The sequence below is a fragment of the Phymastichus coffea genome, unplaced genomic scaffold, assembly GCF_024137745.1.
Source record: "Phymastichus coffea isolate CEN01 unplaced genomic scaffold, Cenicafe_Pcof_1.1 PCOF00024, whole genome shotgun sequence".
NCBI classification, from domain to species: domain Eukaryota; kingdom Metazoa; phylum Arthropoda; class Insecta; order Hymenoptera; family Eulophidae; genus Phymastichus; species Phymastichus coffea.
The window spans coordinates 2349450-2367518 of record NW_026706835.1 but is presented as its reverse complement, the minus strand read 5'-3'; the positions used below and the strand labels follow the sequence as shown (position 1 = coordinate 2367518).

Genomic DNA, 18069 nt, shown 5'->3' with positions numbered 1-18069 from the left:
CCAAACGAGATTTGACTTTTCGTATGCCCAAATGGTCTTTCAAAATTGTTTTCACAGATCCTTCTGATATTCCGATCATATCAGTAAGGTCTCTAACAGTCAACCGACGATTTTCGAGCACTAATTCCTTCACTTTATTGACGTGTTGGTCATCTGTTGACGTCGATGGTCGTCCGGAGCGCTCCAAGTCATCAACACGTTCTCGACCCTCTTTGAAGTCTTTGTACCACTTATAAACATTTTTCTGCGACATGGTAGAATCACCAAAGGCCTTCCGCAACATCCTCAAAGTTTCCGCAGCCGAAATTTCATTCCGCAAACAAAATTTGATGGCACTTTTTTGCTCAATTAAATCAGACATTGTAAAAATCGAAACATGCACTCTTGGTCGTTTGGTAAACACAAGCGTAAATATATTACTGATGATGACATTGACGTGAAATTTGTCCCAGATGTCATTCGCAGTCCTACCAACTCAAGAAAAAAAGAACTAGCCCGAAATGTTAAGCCCGCGAAGTTTAAATTGAAAATTCACCTTACTTTTTGCCCACAGTAGTACTTAAGATATAAAACTATTGCAATTAATTCTAAAGAATACAAGAAATTGTATAATATCTTAGCGATCATTGTGCAAAAGTCCGCATTTTTCAAATACAGAAATCCACAGTTTAAATTAAACAATAACATAATAAATAACAATTGTCCATATTTAGCTACAGAATATAGCAAATAATAATACAATAACAAGTTTCATAACTATTTAGATGTGTTTGCAAATTTTATAAAATAGTTTATAATAATTAATGATAGAATTTCTGTAATTTAGCGTTATCTCAATTAATTATTGATTTTCTAGTATTAAGTAATAATGTAAAATTACAATTAAGTATCTCGACTAACATTTATTTGTGATAATTAATTATAAATTATAGTGTCATTTTTGCTCTCAAAAATGACACTCTAAGAGCTATCTCCGAAGAAAAGAGCACAAATTTAGAATGGACCGCCCTCTCTCTGAAAACTCACGCCCTCTGATCAATTATGTATTATGTTTGGTTGAAAGAAAATTCTTCGACCAATGTGGAAAACCTTGACTTCGTCACCTCATAGGTCTAAAGAAGGGGATTTTAACTCCCAACCACCCCGTGTTTATAAAAAGCTCTGCAAAAAACCGCGAGGGCAGTTCAAGAGAAGTCAAGAGAAGTAAGAGTGAAAAGAGAAAGAAGAAAAGTCAGTCCAAATAAAGCGAGCCGAAGTAAAACCAGCCAGAGGACATATATATATACAGGGTGTTTCATTTTAATCTGACCACGCGCATAACCTAGTAAAAACAAACGTTATCAAAAAATGATTTCTACAAAAGTTGTAGCGGACTGAGTGGGCTATCGTCAACTTTGACCCTTAATACGTTTTTCAAGGTCATCTGTAGGTCAAAGTGCTTTTTTTAATGGGAACTCCCATTTTTGACCCCGGAATCATGTAGAGCAGGAAAAATTACATCCAAAATGATATTTCAAGTTCGTATTTATGACCTGAGAAGGTCAATTGAAGGTCAACTGCTCAAAAAATCTCCTAATAACTAGTTTTTTAAATTTTTTGGTAAAATAAATATTGTAAAGATACCTTTTGAAAGTAATTGTGTAAAATACCATGCTGTCTTTGAAGCCATTTTGCAAGGTTATTTGAAAGTCACAGTGCTTGTAACAGAAAATTTTTTTTATCAAGGATCCGAAAATGGAAAAAAATATAATTTGAATATACGAGGAATCCACGATAGAAGCCAGCCCACCGTCGTCGCGGCAGCGGAAGGAAAAAAGCCGCTGAAAAGCACGATGAAAGGAGGCGAAGATGGGACTCGTGGATATGACCCCGAGGATGAGACCAGGTGGTGGTTGCGGGTAGACATAGGTAACTTTAAAATTAGAGCACTCTATGATACCGGCGCCTCATCCACGGTCATGGGTCAATTAGGGCTCAGATTGGCATCGGAGATGGGACTCGGGTTGAATGTGACCAGGGCGGGCGATGCAAGGCTTGCTAATGGCCGCCCGTCCCCTATAATTGGTCACGTGATGTTCCCTTTTAAAGTAGGGGGAATCACGAAGACAATCAGAGTCGCCATTACGCCGCTGCTCACAGATGACTGCTATGTAGGCGCGAACTTTATAAGAGAGTTCCGCGCAATTTTGGATCCCGATGAGGATGAATTATGGCTTAAGGACGCCCAAGTGAAAGTACCAATGGAAGTGGCTGGAATTGATGGTACGGCATTTCTCGCACCGGTAGGACTATGGGAAGCCACGGAGTCACAGCTTGAAGAAATTGAAGACCTCGTCATAAGATTGATTCCTGACGGGGGTCAGGCTTTAGGTTGTGCCGTGGGGGTTGAGCATGAAATAGATGTTGGAAATGCTCGACCCATCAAACAGAAGTACTACCCAGTCTCAGATAGAGTGCGAGAGGAAATGCACACGCTGGTCAAAGATATGCTGGAAAAGGATGTTATCGAACCAGCGACCAGCGGATGGTCAAGTCCGGTAGTAATGGTAAAGAAGGCAGATGGAAAATATAGGTTTTGTGTGAATTATCAAAAGGTAAATGCAATTACCAAACCTGATGCCTATCCTTTGCCATATATGAACGACATCCTAAGACGAATAAGGGATGCAAAGTTCATATCTACTTTGGACTTGAGCAGTGCGTACCATCAAATTCCCTTAAAGGAAGAATCGCGTCCAATATCAGCGTTTACAGTTCCTGGATTAGGGCACTTTCAATTTAAGAGAATGCCCTTCGGACTGTCATACGCAGGAGCGACCTTCCAGAGGTTGATGGACAAGGTGATAAGCCCGGATATGGATCCATTCGCTTTTGCTTACCTTGACGACGTAATTGTGGTTTCGTCGTCCTTTGAGGAGCATAAGCGGCACCTAGAAAGGGTATTGAAAAGAATTCTAGATGCGGGCCTAACCATCAACAAAGATAAAAGTCACTTCTGTAAGACGGAAGTCAGGCACTTGGGAGTTCTTGTGAACCAGGACGGAGTAAGACCAGATCCCGAGAAAATACGCCCGATATTAGAATATCCAACACCCCGGACTGTCAAACAGGTGAAGCGGTTAATGGGAATGACCTCGGGGTATAGACGTTTTATACCCGACTTTGCCATGATCGCTGAACCTATAAACCGCCTGACAAAGAAGAATGTACGTTTGTCTTGGGAGGGAGAGCAAGAGCGAGCTTTCACGAGATTGCAGGGGGCGATGACTTCTGCCCCAATACTGCAATTACCCGATCCGAACGGTCAGTTCGTACTGCAAACTGATGCCAGTGACAGTGGAATCGGGGCAGTTTTCGCACAGGATGTCGATGGAGAGGAGCGTGTAATAGAATACGCCAGCCGATCGCTCAACAGTGCCGAGAGAAATTATACGGTCTCCGAGAAAGAGTGCTTGGCAGTGGTATGGGCCATTGGAAAGTTCCGGCCGTATATTGAAGGGCATCACTTCAAGGTCATCACTGATCATAGTTGCCTGAAATGGCTCCACAATATGAGAAATCCCACGGGAAGATTAGCGCGATGGGCGCTAGCATTGCAAGGCAATGTCTTCGATATCGAATATCGAAGAGGGGATCTCAATGTGGTGCCAGACGCTTTATCTAGGGCCTATGAGGAGGAGGGGATTGAAGTGAGTGCTATAAATAGTCGGCCGGAGACCACTGACGCCTGGTATTTGCAACAATACCAGGAAGTATGCCAGGACCCCCACTCTCACCCCACTTGGAAGGTGGTAGGAGGGAGACTGTATCATTATTAGCCTGATGAGGATGGTGAAGGGTCCATCGACAACGATGAAGCGTGGAAGCTTGCGGTGCCTAGGGAGAAAAGGTACCAGGTGCTCCAGGAAGTCCATGATGCTCCTACTGCAGGACATCAAGGACGAGAGCGTACGTTCTCCAGGGCTAGGCGCTTGTACTACTGGCCTAAAATGTATGATCAGGTCAGGGAGTACGTAAAGAGTTGCCCGGTATGTCAGCAGTGCAAGGTGGAACAAAGAGCACCTTGCGGGCTGATGGATCGTAGACAAGTATCACGACCCTGGCAGGTGGCGGCCGGTGATATCACTGGTCTATTTCCCAAAAGCTCTCGAGGTTTTGAGTATATCTTAGTATTTGTAGACTTGTTTACTCGCTGGGTAGAGTGTGTTGCGATACGCAAGGCCAATGGGAAGACAATCGCAAGGGAATTACACGAGAGGATCGTCACTAGGTTTGGTGCCCCAGAGGTATTCTTGTCGGATAATGGAACCGAATTTAAGAATCAGGAGGTCGATTCATACCTGCAGATGAACGGCATCCAGCGCGCTTTGACTCCCGTGTATCATTCCCAAGCGAATCCCACAGAGCGAGTAAACAGGACACTCAAGACCATGATCACGTCTTACGTAAGCCGTGATCATAAGAGCTGGGATGAACACCTGTCAGAGTTCAACTTCGCGTTGAACTCAGCAACTCATAGCGCCACCGGATATAGTCCTGCGATGCTCATGTTTGGGCGTCAGCCGGTACCTCCTTTGACGTTCAGAAGAACCCAAGATCAGCAGGCCCTTGAATGTTTGGAGGGTCAGGCTGTAGAAGATTGGGCCGAACATATGGAGAAGCTTCCTAATTTGTGGGAGAGAGCTAACTCCAAGTCAAAGGAGGAAGCTGCGCGTCAGGCGGCTTATTATGACAGGAAGAGACGGCAATCCGAGTTTAAGGTCGGAGATTGGGTTTGGAAGAGGAACAGGATTCTATCTTCAGCTGCTCGAGGTATTTCAGCTAAATTAGCGCCGAAATATGCCGGCCCGTACGTGATTGAAGAGGTTTGTGGTTCCAACACGTACAGGCTAAGCAATCAGCTGGAGATCCTGTCGGAGCTCTTCCATGCCAAGGACCTTAAACCATAAACCATATTACGGTCCGGGTGAGGATGGGGAAAGCGAGGAGGTCATCGAACCTCGCGAGCCGCCAGATGAACTGCCGTTGGAGGATGCGAACGATTCCGCGAATGCGCGCGAAAATCCGGGAGGGGATTTATCGGATAGCGAGCGGATCCAATTAGCAGCCCCCACGGCCGTAGATAAAGTTCCCACCGAGACGTCGGATTTACCGGTATCTGCCCCAACTAAGAGAGGTTGAAGTCGACCTCGAAAGGCTCCAGAGACGGTCACTGGTCCAGCGAGGGGCAACAACTCTCCCTTGAAGGGGAATAGAGGGAGAGGTAGGCCTCGAAAGACCGTGCCCGTCGTACAAAGGACGGTTGGGCCGATAAAACCGAGCGATAACCGACGAGGGCCAGGACGTTCCCACAAAGAATCGCAAGGGAGCGTATAACTCGGTGGGATGCGGCTATTATTAGGATTTTTTCTTCGCGCAGGGAGATTTATCCGAAATTTGTTGTTTTTGGATGTTTCAGATGGACCGGAGAATCGTCGTCGAAGAGGAGACCTTCGAGGTGGTCACGCAGATGCTGTTAGATCTGCAACAGGGCCCTGATGCGACGCAGCTAATTGAAGATCTGCGGAGCTTCGCCAGGGTCCAGTTGGAAGAGACCACCCGAAGGGAGAGACACAATGCCTCGGTGGCAGAGGTTCTCCGGGATTCATCGTGGGTCGCCCCGAAGAAGGCTTCTCGGGACGCTTCGACACAGACCGAGGACCAGGACAGTGTCGAACGTCCCAAGTCTACAGTGGACCAGGGGGTGCAGACCCTCAAGTCCGGCGTAACCCTTACGTCAGACAGTGCGAGCCAATGCCCAGGACCCAGGGAAACCTGTGGGGCCTCGCACTGGGTCTGCAATCATCCCCGGATCCCTGAGCAGCCTACTCTCCTTCTCGACTTGACACGTGCGTCTGGGGATCAACGAGGTGGAGAGTGCCTGGCGGTTCGCTCAAGAACTCCAGTCTCAGGTACAGGAGCACCTGAGACGCTTTTTGAGCCGCCAGGGCGCAGAAGAGCTGCTCGGGGAGTGGGCAGGGATGGATCAGCGTCAGAGGGCCTACGGAGAGGCCCTGCTGCGGGTGGATAACGGACAAGAGTCCTCCGCAGCGCTCTTGGCGCCGGCTCAAGAGAAGAGAGCCCCGGGAGCTACTGACGCTGGACCGACGCCCACGGTCCATGTGGACGGGCGCATGGCTCCTGATACCACCATCGTGGTCAGGTCGCAAGATGGACGTGCGACCGCCACGATGAGAGGCGTGACCATCACCGCCTCACAGGGAGTCAGTGCCCAGCAGTCCCCTCTGGCTGCTGAGCAGCCATCACAAGATCGGGAGGCTGCTCAATCTCGGTCGCAGCTGAGGGGCTGTTACATCTGTGGGGAGCCTGGGGTGACCAACTCCCAGTGGTGCCCGAAGAAGGCTACACACTGGCGCTACCCGAAACATCGCGCGCCAGGTGTAGCCAAACGATGATGTAGGCCCTGGAGGGCAAATAAATTAGCCGAAATAAAGAAGGGAGTTATTATTTTGTTTCCTTTCCTTCTTTATTACTTTCAGGTTCCTTATGGCAGCGAATCGCGGGTATTCGTCCTGCCCGGGTAGTCAGGACTTGGAGGGGGCTGCAACGGTAGTCGATTCAATTAATCGAACCGTTCGCGATTCTGATTTTCGCGCGTTAGTTCTAAGTATTGAGAGAGAGAGGGGCGCGCGATCTTTTGAATTTGCAGTTACGTCTCAGCTGTTACTTGTGTAGTACCGCCAAAATAGTTTAGCACAGGGTTTCACCGATTTGCCAATAAAAAAGTTTACTTGGATTTTGGATACGTGTGCAAGGGTGAGCGAGGAAGCAACACTAGCAGCATCACGGAAGCAGCAGCATAAGCAACAGCTATTATACAGCAGATTTGCGATCGAGGCAGCACAGCTGATTCTGTTCTGAGGAGCACCTTTAATTTGCTTCAACAATTACGGCTGATCACCGTAATTGCACCGCAGGGTAGGTGCACCTCCCTTAATTACCGCGTGACAAAATATATTTAGTATTTTGTTCAATCGTGTTAGCGTTGATATTTTTTGTATTCGCGCCGAGCGTTAGATCGCGCCAATTTTCGTATCTTCTCTCTCTCTCTTTCTCACCGAAAGTTATTTAATTGTAAATCCTATTCGCGTGCGTCAGTCTTTCGGCCCGACAAAGACTGTAGAGATTTTTATTAATAAAATCTATTAAACTTATTCGCCGATTTCGTCATATAATTTTTTCCTAGTAGTTTAAACAATTGGAAAAAAGCTTAGGTTTTAATCCTATTATAGTTAGGGGATTAAGTGGATTAGGAGTAAAGTCGATTACACTTAAAACTCAGCGAGTATCACAAGGCACGTGACTTAAGGTGAGTTCAACTCCGCTTGATCGAAGACAACTAAGTTAAATCAGCTGACGTTAAGGTGAATACACGTATTAACATACGTGTTAACGGAGCGGCGGTTTGCTCTGCATCGTGGGAGTTTGCTCTTAAATAAATTTCTCATTTTGCAGCTACCCCCCCGTTACAGTATATGAATGTAATTATTAAAAAAAATAAAAAAATAATATTTATAATAAACAAACATATAATAAAATGTTTTTTTATTGCCACTTTGGGACTCAAAATACAAATTTTTTCGGTAAAATTTGATATCACGTTTGAATGTGTAATTTCCCCCATAATTCGAATCTGCCATAAGCAACAGTAGTTTCTATTTGAAATTTTCAAGTTGAGCCAGATTTGGGCCAATTTTTGGAATTGGACCCAAAAAACTGAGTTTCCTATTTGAAAGAACGAAAAACATTACAAAAGAAACACTATAAATCTTTTCAAGTGCAAAAAACACGACTTTTACACATATTTGAGGTTATGTAAGGTCATAAGATAATTTTTTTGAGTCAAACTAATTCATATATCTTAAAGTATGCGTCTTTCCCTTCAAAATGAATTTTGAATCGTTCAGATATCTTTTTCTTTCACCGAGATATGATAATTTGAATTTAGCGTCTCGCCAACTTATGCACTTCAAGCGTATGTAGATAATTATAATTGGCAACCCTGTTTTTACCACCTAAATTACCGTATAGGCCGCTAAAAAAAAATACGTGTCTAATATTTTTTGATACTCTAACCGTATGCAAAGTTTGAAGAAAATCGGTGACGGACATCTCCCTACCTTCCCTTGTTAGACGAAGAACAGTTATCGCGCGTGAAATAAAAACTTAGTATTAGTTTTCTGAGCATCTTCAAAATGAAATTATCTTCTGCATTTTACAAAGAAAATGTATTTAGAAATAAAAATTGCCAGTGGTTATCAGAAAATGTTATTGATCTTAAAGAGGATGCCCCAAGTGGTGGCAGACCATCATTAGATAATTACGAAGGTAGTTCTACATCGACTAAACGCAGAAAAATACTATTTCTGTCTGAAAGTTATTCAGAAGAAGAAATTAAACAGGCTTTTTATAAAAACTTAAGATATTCTGGAAAGAAACGTTTGATACATGTTATTGAATGCCTTTTAAACAATGAAGAATGCAACTTACTTACATTTACCGAAACTGAATCATTAGCTCTTATTGAGGATACAAAGTTATCTCGGTGGCAGTATGATACGATTCGAAAACGATCTAAAGAAATGAATGCAGATATTTTTATACCTTATAAAAAGCTTGCAGAAGCAAAGGCAGAATGCTATTCTGTACCTTCAAGTATATTAATAACTGAGAAACACGTTTCCATTGATTTGCAAGCTTTATTAGATCATACATGTAAGCGGTTACTACAAATATCTAATGTTATTTCTCCCATACCTAAAAATGTAACTGAAGTATCTCTTATAATGACTTGTAAATGGGGATGTGATGGTGCTTCTGAGCAGAGTGAATATAAACAAAAATTTACTGATGGCACTACATCAGACAGTAGTATTTTTATGATCTCTATGGTACCGCTTACATTAGAAGAAAATATACCAAATTTAAGAAAAAAAAGTTGGTCTAATCCACAATCTGGCTCCACTAGATATTGCCGAGTTATCAGTTTCGAATATATCAAAGAAACACCAGAGAACACTCGTGATAAAGTAGCTGGAATAAAATCTTAAATCAACGCTCTATCACCAACGTCACTAGAGATTGCTGGTATAAAAATTCATGTAAAGCACTCGCTGCATCTAACTATGATAGATGGAAAAGTCGTACAGACATTAACAGATACACCTTCATCCGCATCTTGTGTAATATGTAAAGCGACACCATCACAAATGAAGAATTTGAATGAGTTATCGAAAAAAACTGAGATACTTGATAATTTTAAGTATGGCTTATCAAGTTTGCATGCATGGATACGATTAATGGAATGTATTCTTATAGCATATAGATTAGATTTCTGCAAGTGGGCTGCAAAATCGATTGAAGAAAAAGAACAAATGAAATTAGTTAAAACTAGGATCCAAAAAATGTTCAAAGGTTTACTTATAGATTACCCAAAACAAGGGACAGGATCTTCCAATGACGGTAATACTGCAAGAAGATTTTTTCGTGATCCTGACTTGGCATCCTAAATAACAGGTGTCGACAAACAATTAATCGTCAGATTTGGAATCATATTACAAACTATTGCATGTGGTATAAAAATTGACACCATGAAATTCAAGTTTTATGCAAAAGAAACTTTACAATTATATATAAATTTATATAATTGGTACTATATGCCAGGATCTGTGCATAAGATACTTTATCATGGAGATAAAATCATTGACCATTTTGCACTAATTCCAATAGGTTTATTATCTGAAGAATCTCAGGAATCTCGAAACAAGGACGTGAAGCATTACCTAAAGTTCAATACAAGAAAGTGTAGTAGAATCGCTACTAATACCGATTTGATTCATAAATTACTTATTTTATCTGATCCATACATCTCTAGTTTGAGATACAAAATGAAAAACATTAAACTTGAAATAGATAAGGCTGCAAAAAATATGTTAATATTGGAATAATGGTAAATTATGATTACAAGAAGAACCTTTTTAGTTTTAATCAAGCACCCCAAACAGTGAGAGGCAAGGGGACTCACTTTAATCAAGCACCCCAAAGGAAACAGTCCTTACTACGTCCACGTCGTTGTTTGTACACGTCTGGGTAGCGCTAAAAGTAAGATTAGCTCATTTAAAGCAACAGCTTCTGAGCAGTTGTGAAAAATGAAATTTTAAAGTACAATTTCAGACTTAAAATTTCTCGCTCTTTTCGAATTTGGTGTCAAAATAGAGGTTTTCTATTAAAAAACTCTGACCTTGAAATGACCTTAAAAATTATTCTAAAGTCAAATATATTTGCACAGACAGATGACTCTGATTATCCTAAATTTATTTTGCCTAAAAGATGTTCTGGAACCATGCTTAGGAACGGATATGAAGTGGACATATACATGTTCGACTATATAGCTAAGGGGTTATGGATTTGGGGTTTAGAATTCATGGTTTCAGGGCTTAAGGTTTATGATTTACAAAAATTACGTTTCGTAGATCTCTGACGAATTGAATTACCAATAATCTCGTTCAAGAAATTTTTAATTCCATCAAATATTGTTTCATCCAGGTGGTTTTGAACTAACCCGCCTCTATAGTTCCAATGTGCGCCGTCACCATGGCCAAGTTGGTCGAATTAGGATATGAACTGCTGCCCCATCCACCGTATTCTCCAGATTTAGCCCCGTGCGACTTCTTTTTGTTTTCAAACTTGAAAAAGTCACTCGCCGGGCAGAAATTTGAGTCGAATAAGGAGGTAATAGCTGTCACGGAAGCCTACTTTTCAGACCTCGAGGAAACGTATTTTTCAGACGGGTTAAAGAAGTTTGAGCATCGCTGGGCCAAGTGTATCGAACTAAAAGGAAACTATGTTGAAAAATAAAACGCCACTTTTCCAAAATTTTCGTTTTTCTTTTGTAGACTTGTAATAGCGTCGGCGTGCAATGCCGATAAATTCACCACTATTACCAATTATTTATAAAGGGGGAAGGCAAGGGAGGCGGTGTGTCGCTCCAAGCAAAGCAGGAGCGAGAACAGCGGGCAAAATAACTTCACACACACTCAATTTCGTTGATAAACCGTTTATTATAAACGCACTACCTCGAGTGCCGACGAGAGTACAAACCACTTATTACTAATAACACGCAAACGTATTCTAAACGAGATGACCGGCACGTTAGCGCCATGTCACCTCGTTAACCAGCTCAAACGACAACTTATACTAAACACTGCCGAAAATTACGCCGGCTCGGGGAAGCCTGGCGTAGCAACGCGAACCGTAAAAATCGCCGAGGAAAAGGAGAGATATAAAGAGAGAGAGGAATAGATGACCTGACCAATTTCGGCGGACGTCGCTGTCGCTGGCAGTCTCGAAGGTGTCCCACCGGCGGCTTGGCAGGAAAACCCCTGGCTGCTGTGTGGCCGGCGATTTGGCAGAAGAACCTGTCGGGTATTGTCTTGATGACGGCTCCTTGCAGTAAAACCTCCTGACTGCTGCGTCGCTGGCAGAGAGAATCCGTCCGGCCAATCTGGCGAGAACTGCCGTCTACTTCCCGAACAAAGGGGCAGGCTTCGCAGCGATGATCACCAACTAATGCGGCCGATTACTCTCGCGTGCGTGCACGTCACTGTCGCGAGTGCATGAGAGCCGGCTACTCACGCCTTCTCCCACCACTCGCCTCCTAATCGGCGGCACGCGGCAATGCCGGTCGCGACAAGTGCCGCGCGCCAAGCCCAACCACTAGACTATAGCTTCTCTCTCTCTCTCTCTCTCGCACTCTCAATATTCGATAGCGTCGTTGCGTTCCTGGTCTCGTCCTCCGCTCTCGTGCGTTGATGAAAATAAAAAGGGCAGGCATCAGGCACGTGATAATAACGTGCGTTTGATGCCGGCCGTTTGCCTTCGCCCGAGAGAGAGAATACAGGCATATACGGTGTAGGCTATGACCAGCCTACACCGTCACAGACTAAATACTTATCGGACTACCCTCGTAAATGGTTTTAAAATTTTCGGAGTGGTTATATGCGCACAAAAGACACCGAACGTTCTGGATGCCCTGTTGAGGTTACCACTTTAGAAATCATTGGTAAAATCCATGATATGGTGATGGTTGACAGAAGAGTGAAGGTGCGTAAGATTGCTAGTACTGTAGGCATCTCGACCGAACGGGTACATAATATTTTGCACCAACATTTGGAAATGAAAAAGCTATCCGCTAGATGGGTGCCGCGATTGCTCATGATTGACCAAAAACGAGATCATGTGAAGTGTTGCAATAATGGTTTGCAGCTGTTCCAGCAAAATTCACAAGACTTTAAGCGTCGTTTCATCACTGTAGATGAAACATGGATACATCACTACGCTCCTGAGACCAAAGAACAGTCTAAACAATGGGTTATCAAGGGGGAATCTGCTCCGAAAAAGGCGAAGACAATTCCTTCAGCCGGGAAGGTTATGGCGACTGTCTTTTGGGATTCGCAAGGAATAATCTTCATCGACTATCTGGAAAAGGGTAAAACCATTACAGGCGAATATTATTCATCGTTATTGGATCGTTCGAAAAGTGAGTTGCTTGAATGTCCACGATTGGTCCACAAAAAAGTTCTCTTCCACCACGACAATGCGCCAGCTCACGCCTCAGCAGTTGTGGCCGCAAAACTGATAGAGATAGGGTTCCAACTCGTTTCACATTCCCCCTATTCTCCAGACTTGGCTCCATCGGACTACTATTTGTTCCCTACTATTAAAAAATGGCTGGCGAGGAAAAGATTTTATTCAAAGGAGGAGGTGATTGCAGAAACGAATGCCTATTTTACAGACTTGGACAAATCCTATTATTTGGAAGGGATTAACAAACTAGAGCAGCATTGGATGAAGTGTATAAGCCTAAAAGGAGACTATGTTGAAAAATAAAAAAGATTCATTAAAAAAAAATCAAGCAGTTTTTATTTTTGCACGGACTTTTCAAACGACCCTCGTACATACGAGGCATGTTCCAAAAGTAAGGTGAATTTTTAAATTGGGCAGGCTACGTAGATTTGATCGTCATTATTTTTTTTTATTATGTTGGTATACATGTCCCTCACATATGCTCACAGTTTCAGCCAGTTTATATGTTTACTTTTTTTTGCGAGACAGAAACGTTAGACGTGTTTTTTGTGCTCAGCGATTTTCTGCTCTCGTAAACAATGGATCAAAGGGTTTATATAAAATTTCGTGTAAAAAATGGAATTAAGTGCTCCAAAACACTTGAAATGTTGACAGTGGGATACGGTTAGTCTACTTTAAGTTAAAAAAAACTTGGTACTATAGCCCAGGATTGCGGTTTAGTTGTTCTATAGGTCATGGGGTTCATCGTAGATAGATTGAATAAAGAGCAGAGTAAGAGAAAGAAAAAACTATACATATTATTCGAAGAGATAAAGACGTGGAATATATAGTATAGTAAGAGTAAGAGATAAAGATAGATTCAATTAGAAAAGATAAAATATGGTTTGGAATTTATGATAAATTATAACTTTTATTTATCCATGTATTTGCGTATCTTCCTTCCGTACGGTAGTTCTGACATTACATATTTTAGATTTAGTATTTCCATGATTTTGAAGAAGCATTAGTAATAAATGTTAGCCTTATCTACTCCTGATTCGTTTCATATCTATGCATAATTTCCTACTTTCCTATTCAAAATCTTAATACATCGATCATGTCATTGTTTTAATTTTGTTTTCTCACGTATCTGTTTTCTTTTCAGCTGCTATTTTTAACTCGGTTAACTGCTGTACTTATAACCAATACGTATAGTTTATCGCGTTATGTATACTAATATTATATGTATACTAATATTATAAAAACGACGAACGGTATTATACGGTCCTAGTCGTTACCTTTAAAAATACTAATCAATAATTCCGTTAATAATCCCAACCCTAAATCATCAGTATAATCTTATTTCCTTGATATTATAATGCTAGAAATTTTTTTCCGCAATAATATTTTCCTTAAATTATTTAGTCTAAGCTTGTAACGGGGTTAATACCATTTATTCAATTTAATGCGCACGATCGTATCGAAGAGCGCGCGTGATTACCTATACGTTCAAACATGAAAACCGGAGAGCAGGAGGGAACGGGTATCAGTCAACCAACTATCTACTATTGAAATAAATACGATGAAATTCTAATCAATATCACATGCGAGATCGTTTATTTCCTCTAAACTGTACACTGTATTCGGCCCGCGTGTTTATGTTTACAAGACGCTCGCGCGACAATAACATGCGGAGTCGGATCGCTCGCCGCTCTTTGTTTGCCGAGATAATATATGTACGTTTTCTAGCGAGTACGAAACATTAGTTATTTAGCAATTCTGTCGCGATCGCGAAATTAAGCTGGCCAGCTTACCTTATTAATTCTCGCACGGGAAACAAGTGATACGAAGAAGGAAGCTCTTGCAGCACACACTAGTCTTTAGGTGTGTGTGTGTGCGTTTATATGCGAGTGATGCTGCCTCTCGTTCACGGTTTCGCCCTCGATGGCGAAACTCTCCACTCACGCACGCTTGCACGCACACTCGCCGGACGTAAACTAGGTCACCGCTTTTCTCTCTCGTCTCTGCCTTCGGAAAAACTCGAGAAAATATCCAAGGTATTCGCTGCACGGCTCGACGATCGAATTCTAATCCTCGACTCCTCCCAGGCGATATCGATAGCTGATCCTCGACTGCCTCATTTTCATACGCGCGCGTTCCGTCCCGTCGCGTGCCGAATTCCCTCGTCATATTTTCTCCAACTGGTAGGTGCTGCCCTCGCGAGCAGCCGCATGGTTGGGCCGTTAGCGCTAATAAGACGTTTACCGTCACAAGCTTTATTGCATTTACACTGCATGAGACGTAATATCTATCTTTTACTACTACAGAAAAGATATTATAATTTTTGTACGGTTTAGTCATTATTTATCCAATCTTAGGATTCTCATTTTTTATATTTCATAGATCGATATCCCCTATTTCATATAAAAATCTAGCAATTATAATAGTGTTATCGCAATGACTTGAAATAAAATGAATGTTATCCCTCTTATACGTAAGACATTCTTGACAGATCTTAACATTGTTCTCCAACCTTAAAATCACAGGTCTTATTGTTTGATTACATTGGTTGCTAGTGCTGCTAGAAATGAAATTTCTATAACCACTGAGATATTTATATCTGTTAATCGATTCGGTGAAACGAGGTAACATAAATAGTCCGTCATCCTTAGGTGTTTGAAAAAATCCAATTTTACCGTTGAATATGTGTTATTATTTATTTTTGTGTAGTCAAGCTCTTCAAGTATATTATCAAGTTCTTTAAACTTTCCCTCAGGCAATCTTTTAGTTATCTGCGTTTTGGAACCAATCTCCCATCCAGATACTGGAAGTAAGAGATTTCCCTGGTACGTATAGGTATTATTTCTTTTGAACTTTCTTCAGATAATCTCTTAATAGTTATTTGTATTGCAGATTCTTCTTTCTGCTCTTCGTCGTCTAATTCTTTGTTAATAAGATATTCTTAGTCCAACTGTTCAACTATATCGTCCCAATAATATTAAGTCATTCATGCTTCTATGTTTGTATAAGGTTTTCTAATACTTATCAATAACGGTTTGAAGCTCGCTTTGCGTTAAGCTCATTTTTCTGTAGGATAATTATATCCGTTCTAGGGTGCCTTTTAAAACTCAACGTCACCTTTCGATTCGTTACTAATCTGCGATTTGGAAATTTCTTGGTTTTCCACCTCGATTTTATTTAAAACACCTTCTTTTCTGTTTTCCCGCACTCTCCTTTATCTAGAGTCTGCTATAGGTAGTCTTCCATCTGAACTGTCCTGAGGGTCCGTAAGCGTTTTATCATATGAGGCAGATGACGACATCATTGAACGCCGCAAACGTATTACTCGTTCAGTAGCGTCTTCTTCTGTTAAAGAATTACTGAATAATGACACGATTATACTCTCTTTTTCTAATTTATCTAGAATTTCTTGCACTCCAATACCTCGAAGGGGAGTGCTTGATAATTTCTTTCGTTTAGGAATACATTCTTTCAGTTCCAGTCTGTCTTCTCGATCCGTCTCTGTAGTCGACTCATCAGTCACTATATCGCTACTATTTTGCTGATCCGAGTCACGGGGCATCTGTTGGTCTTCGTTTTGGCATAGATAGTTTCCTTAAATTTGAGATTTCAGTTATATTAGACATACCAGGGTTAGTACAAATTGGTGCTTTAATCACAGCCTTCTTGCTTCTTGTTCTTTGTATTAGTTTCTTTTGATTAGGTTCTTTGTTTCAGTTTCTTTCGATTTTTCCTTAGTTTTCTTTCAGCGGAGCAAAATTACTTGTACATTAGATAAGTTATTATTCAATTGTTTCTCCTCTAAATATTTATTAAAGTAAATAGGGTTCCTGGATAAAGCATCCGCATTCGTATCCAATTTTTCCGATTAAAATTTAAAAGTATTGTAATAGTTTTACATAAATACGTTATAAAAATTAAATTCCAATCCAAAAATATATTTGCAAATTAAATTTCCGAGTGTAAGCAAAAATTTGACCAAGAAACGATAGAGTGAATTATTGGAAATAATAAAAGTAGTAATTGTTAAATGGCTTACTAATAGGGATTGATGTACTCTATGCGAACGTCAATAATCGCTGAAACTTTTGGAAAATCGCTACATAAAATCTAAGCAGTGAAGATAACACTCCTCGATTAACTGTGTAACATAAAGTGATGAGCAAATCCGAATAACAATCAGAAGTATCGTTCATCGAGCAGCGAATAGAGTCTTGTTAATTGTACTCAGGCGATCTTGCCTTAGACTAGATTTTTTTGACGATCACAGGACTATTCAACTAGTAGAGATTGCAGTTATAAGGTAAAAGTTCATTCGCTTTTTACATTTGTTGTAGTATTAAGTATAATTATATTCTATCAACAATGTAATGAAAATTTACGACTATGCCGACATTCTGCTATTTAACATCTATAAAAACATCGCGATTATCCAACATTCTTGAGGTATACGAAGCGTATTAAATCATTTTTTCAAAGACAGGATCCGAGAACTGATTATGTACAACTTATTGTAATTTTATAATTTAATTTCTTAATGACAAGTGCTCTTGTATGTGGAGATTTGAAAATCGCTGGTATGCTTCTTGGATAACAGTCAGGGCTTACAAATCACCAATGTTTCATATGTTTATGGGATAGCAGAAAAAGAAAGAAGCACTATGTTAGAAAGGATTGGCCTACTTGTACTTCCCTCAAAAAAGGCGATCGTAATATATTAAAAAATCCATTGATTGATGCAAAAAAATACTACTGTCGTACATATCAAATTGAGACTGATGAAGCAATTTGTGAAAGCTCTTGATAAAAGAAGGTATATTTATAGGGCCTCAGATTCGTGATTTAATGAAAACAACTGATTTCGAAAAGGTGATGAGTGTAAAGGACAATAAGCCTGAATAAGTTTTAAAAAAGTTGTGAATGGATTTTTGGGTAACAAAAAAGCTCTTAATTATTAAGAGCTGATAAGTGGAATGCTACCAAGCTTCAAAAATTTAGGTTGTAATATGAGCATAAAGGTCCACTATTTACATTCTTATTTGGATTGGTTTCCTGAAAATTTAGGTGATGTTATCGAAGAGCAGGATGAGCGTTTTCATCAAGACGAGAGTCTTGATGAAAACAATAACAAGATGAGAGTTTTCAATAGTAGAAATGGAAAGGCGTTAATAAGGGAAATGGTCTACAGCTATGCTAGCTGGTTATTGCTGATCACCTTAACTCGATGAGCCACATAAACAATATAAGAGGCGATCTGGCACAAGATTTCTCGAACAAAAACAAAAGAGATTTCACAATAGTCAAGAAAATTAGCTATGCTTAACAACAGTCGTACGCTTGAAAATTTAGTGCTCCAGGATAAAAAATATTGTTTCAAGGGTAACATATGTAGTTACTTTCTGCGTATCTAGCATCTGAACCCAA

The 18069-nt window shown here is 40.9% G+C and overlaps 1 protein-coding gene across 1 annotated transcript in view; it reads left to right on the top strand.

Moving 5' to 3' along the window:
* The window catches only part of LOC131675497 (large ribosomal subunit protein bL17m), a 143806-nt gene that overhangs the window by 61446 nt on the left and 64291 nt on the right, over positions 1 to 18069 (top strand). The window lies entirely within an intron of this gene.